Source organism: Bombus impatiens, unplaced genomic scaffold, assembly GCF_000188095.3.
Source record: "Bombus impatiens unplaced genomic scaffold, BIMP_2.2 scf_1080, whole genome shotgun sequence".
Lineage (NCBI taxonomy): Eukaryota > Metazoa > Arthropoda > Insecta > Hymenoptera > Apidae > Bombus > Bombus impatiens.
This window is the reverse complement of record NT_177499.1, coordinates 524,873-530,106: the sequence shown is the minus strand read 5'-3', so window position 1 is coordinate 530,106 and position 5,234 is coordinate 524,873. Positions and strand designations below refer to the sequence as shown.

Here is a 5,234-nt window from a genome sequence, read left to right as displayed (position 1 = left end):
GCGTATATGAAAAAAAAAAAAAAAAAAAAAAAAAAAAAAAAAAAAAAAGGCCTCGTTAACTGACGTCCGTCATCCCCATGATTTCACGGGTATGTACCGTTACATCGTTCATTTGTTAAGTCGTCGATAGTCCGGTTCGTCGTTGGTAATCGCTCGGATATTTCATGCGATATATCGATACATATGCGTTAGATAAATACTTTCAAATGGAAAATCTGTTTGCGATGGAGCTAAATGATCGTCAACGGTGTAGAGGCTGATGCACATTCAGAAATGATAATCGAGTTACACCCATCGCTACGTCTCACCACGTTTCCTGTCCCTCCCTTCTTCTTCTTCGAGCACTTCCTTGTCTGGTACAAGCCCAACGTCTCGGTTTCTCTTCGTTTCTTTGCGCATACGTAGCGACGCGATGCCTCGGTTCTTTGGCTTCGTTCGCTTCAGCGGCGCGCCATTCCAGAAATATGTTTACAAACAGTGGGCTGTGTCGATCGGAAGTGACGGAAGTAACAACCAAGGATGATCGAAATATCGTTTTTCCGATCGGAAGACGAAGAATTTCATTGATTAACGCGGCTTCGTCTTTCTATTTTACGATACAGTGTTTAAGAAGCTACGCATGCGATCTATCGTCATATTTACTCTTAAAATTTGAATAAAAGTCGATTTAGTCCGTAAATATGTCCACAGCGATGAAACTATAAAGACAACGACGAAAACGAATAACGGAAACGTGCAAATTCCACGCGAGCAACGAATAATCCAAACGCTAGACGATATTTTCTCTGATTCGTAATTTCGATAAGAATTCATTCACTTGGGTATTTCCTAAATTTAGATATAAACTACCAATGACATCGTTAATTTCCATGAACTTTAATTTAGGCGTATATGTGTATATGTTGATGCACTTTTTATCATTGCCTAATCATTTATTGCCATTGTAGGCAAACATATTACATACCACTGTTACACAGATACTGGGTTTCTAAGATAATTGGAGTAGCTAGAGATTAATAATTGTAACTAGAATTCCTATATATATGCACATGTATGATCCTACGATCTATGTTTACGATCTTTCGTTATTTTTTCCCGGAACATTTACAACCAACAGAAATACATAGAACCATTTTATGGACGTTTTGCCGGTTGATTTCCTTAGAAGGAACGATATTTTCCTTGACAAGGGAAGAAAATACTTGGATACAGGATGATCAATTCTAGAAATTGTCTGGCTCGGTAGTCGTGGGATGTTTCTGGAGGGTTGCGGTTTACCCTAGCGCCTTGTTTGGTTAGTCTCGGCAAAAGATAAGAAAATCTTTCTCGTATATCGTTCGAACTGTATATTACCAGGAATTTCACGTCGAACGTCACGAATGGAGCATCGTATTTCTTCGAAATATACGAGGAGATTAATTTTGTGCGACCTATCCTAATTCTTGAAATTACGATCTGGTCCTGTGAGGAGGTCTTGAAAGGAAATTTAAGCATTTTGATTAAGAATTACGCATAGTATCGTATTATTATCGTATTCTTTTCGTCGAATATATCGTGAAATAAAATTGTCAATTGACATACGGACATAAGGACGCTGTCCTTCCGAGACCACCGTCGAGCATAAACAGCTCTTTTACCAACTAAGGAAAAAGGTGGAAGTGCCTGGTTATATCGGAGAAAGTTGCAGGTGGGAGGCTCGTCGCTCCGAAGAAGCTCTAAAGAAAAGATATCGTCGCTTCTCTTGTTTTTGTTGGTGGAAGGTAGTATGTCCGCCGAAATTGTCGGTACAAGCCCTCGGTCCGGTAATAGCGTAATTTATTGCGAAGCAAGATTTAGCACGGGATAAAGCATTTGAAAGAGGAAAGAAGTTTCTTGCGCGTGACAAGGAGAAGTTGACAAGGCCTTTTATCATCTGAGTCATTGGCGCGATGTAAAATTGGTTAAGGATGTAGTCAAAAACGCGTCTGTCTAACCGAATGAAAACCGTTTATGAGAGGTTGGGCAAAGGGTATTCTAGCTTTCAGAATCTCGTTTTTTCGCCTTAATCGTCAATCAGACTTTTAGATAATACCTGTGGATAACTTACTTTGAGTCAACGAGTCAAAAGTTCTGCATCTCGATGTATTTACAAAATTAATGATTTTAAATCGCGTTAAATCGTTCGAAATGGTTCGAAATGGTTTGAAATCGTTTGAAATCGCGTACTAATAACGAGCAACTAAGCTTCGATATTTCGTGTTATTAGCATTATCTGCAACGTTCAAGGTTTGGTTGCGTTCAATAACAGTCAGATATCAACGATTCGGCAATATTACAGTGTAATAGTAAAGACGTATTCCGACTTTGATGTTCCTATTTTTATCTGTGACTGCGTCATGTATCGTCGAGTGTTCTATACAGGGAATACAATTTTTTACTACATCGTTTTACCAATTGATTATTAATTAATAAGTAATTGCTCGAATCATCGATATAAAAAGGTGCTGCACGTAACTTTTCTCTGACATTTTTTATCTTCGTTCATACTATACTTTCGAAATTTAAAAGTACGCACATATTTAAAAATCTTTCCTCTATAATTCCCCGGTAATTCCTTGATAATTCACTGTTTGTCGCACGAAGGAAAATGTTCGTACAATGTTTTAAATGTTTCAATGTGTGTCTACGTAGTACTTGGACGTTGATCGAAGTTTCGAAGACAAGTATCAATTCCTTTTTTCTTTCAATATCAAATGTAACGACGCGATGAACGTACAGCAGTCTAGTTATTACAATGCTCTATAGTTGTTTCGATATTTGAAACTCGGATAAAGCTGTAAGTTGTATCCGAAAAAAGCATACGAAGAAGGATACGAAGTCGGTCCTTGAAGTTCTTTTTCATAATCACGATGTCGGCGAAGAGAATCAAATTATATAAATCGAACGAAGAAAGGTAAGAAATACGATTGACCGAGTAAAGTGTTTGTTGGAAGATATAAAATGTGCAAGTCAATATGTAATTTTAAACGATAGAAGATTGAGTAACAGTTCTTTATAAGTTCATGAAACACGTGTGGTGACGATCGATGTGTTTCTAAGAAAATACGATATAAAATCAGCTGATTACGAGGAAATATCGAAAACGCGTCATAATTAAATTCATAACGTTACTTTAATATTCGTCCAAACTCAACTATACAGAGAAAGAGAGAGAGAGAGAGAGATAACACTTAAAAGCTGCTGTTTTTTATTTATAGCTGCGTTAAAAAGACCAAATTTTATCGTAAAATTGGATTTTATTGCAAATTCTGTGTATTCGATGAATGTGACGTACATTCGATAAAATATTTCACCGCTAATTTAAAAGTGAAATGGAAACTGTTGCAAATAACGTAAATACGTGCTACGATGTTTCGGTATTTCGGTATTTCAGTCCAATTTGAATAATTCAAAAATATTCAGAAATTATATCTCTTACAACGAACATATCCTAATTGAAATAAATAGTTTTTAAAATGGAAGTAACGTTAAAATTATGGACGAATATAACGTTCCCTGATATTTTTAAATTCTTTGCCTTGAACGGTAACGATAGGTATATCGTTTACGAGTAACTTTGATATTTTTAAAGTAATTTACATAAATCGTCCTTAATGCCCTTGATTTGATCTTTCGGTTAATATTTCCTTATCGCTTTCTCAATTTTTTTTTTTTTTCTTGAGATCTGCATCTGTTCAAAGTAAAATATTAATTAAGAAAATAGGCAACTAAGAAATATCGCGGTTTTGACACTTAGAGAATACCATTTCGTTGGAAATCGATAACAGAAGATAAGAGAATTTACGCAAACCACCAGATGTAAATAAAATCTCAAAAGCGGCGGAACTTGGTCGCTCAACCTAACGTCGAATTAATTCAGACTCGTGTACTTACATATTCAGAAGTTATCCCCGTCGCTACTATGATTCATTGAATGCCATTTTTTTGCCTCTGTTCGTTGCTTGGTTTTCCCAGGTGAGTATTAAGAAGGCCTTTGAATGTCGGGAAGGCCAAGGACCTTAGAAAGGCGCAGTCGATGGCTTCTTTATGGTGTTGGTTCGCTTTGCTAATTCGTGCTAACATTTAATCCAAAGAACAATCGACCATCGTGAAAGAGTACAAATTCTTGCAAATCACTCGTTAAAAACTCCTGTTTGTACGCCTTCTTATTCCATTTATTTTTACTTGATAGATTATGAGAATTTAAAAACCCGAGAGAGGAGAGAGAGAGAGTCGTTAATTTTTTATTTCCTTCTCGATTTTAAGTGTTTCCGCAGGGTTGTAACGGGCGAAGTGACTGCAATGTTTACGTGCACGGATAAATTTATTGCTGGTATAAAGTGTTTCTTTCTCCATGGGTTTAAACGTTTAAACGTTACCTTGCGTTTTTCGGCTGGCGAGGCAAAATCGATTATCGGATTAAGTGCGTGCAAGTTCTTATGCGTTGCAAATGAACAAACATTCGTTCGGATAAAGGGTAATCTACGAGAACAATTTGACTTTATGTAAGTAACGTGTAAACGTAGCAGTGATTTTACGTAATGTTTATATTTTTTATCCTAGATACGAATTCGTTAAATCGATAGCACGCTAATCCGATTATATGTATCAAACGTATATTTTCATCTCTGTGTATACACTTGACTACATTGTATAAAATAAACGTATAATTTATTTACTTTATGGAAGGATTCCAAGTTCAAGATTTTCAAGTTCCAAAAAGTAAAAAAGTAAATTTAACTTTCAAATAGAATCATAAAGAAATTCCAATATATCGTATGGGTATACTTTTAGGCTGAAAGAAAATAGACATTGCATGGATTAGAATAACTTTGCTTTCCCCTTCATGGTGGCTTACTTTGGGAATACACGGTCTTCCGAACCTTTCGACAAAATGAATTCTTCAGAAATCAGATCCGTTGTTTCGAAGGGGACGCAACGCGTCGACGATAGGTAAATGTCCACGTGATCCATCGAAGGATAATACAACACGCGTTGAATTCGATTGTCTCGCGCTAATCGTATTACCGTTCCGCGAATGTCAAAGGGAGTGTAACGGCTTCCTGTACGAACCTTGATCGATACTGCACATCGATTATAATGTGCCAATGTTTACACTGCCGATGTTATTTTCGATCCGTAAAACACGGACGTTACGAAGGTACGCCGTGAATATAAGTCGATTCGATAGCAGGCTTCCTCTTTGCTGGCAGTTT

The 5,234-nt window shown here is 36.7% G+C and overlaps 1 protein-coding gene across 1 annotated transcript in view; it reads left to right on the top strand.

Annotated features, from left to right (window-relative positions):
- The window catches only part of LOC100748232 (G protein-coupled receptor kinase 1), a 23,918-nt gene that overhangs the window by 2,164 nt on the left and 16,520 nt on the right, over positions 1 to 5,234 (top strand). The gene's annotated exons all lie outside the window — the stretch shown is intronic.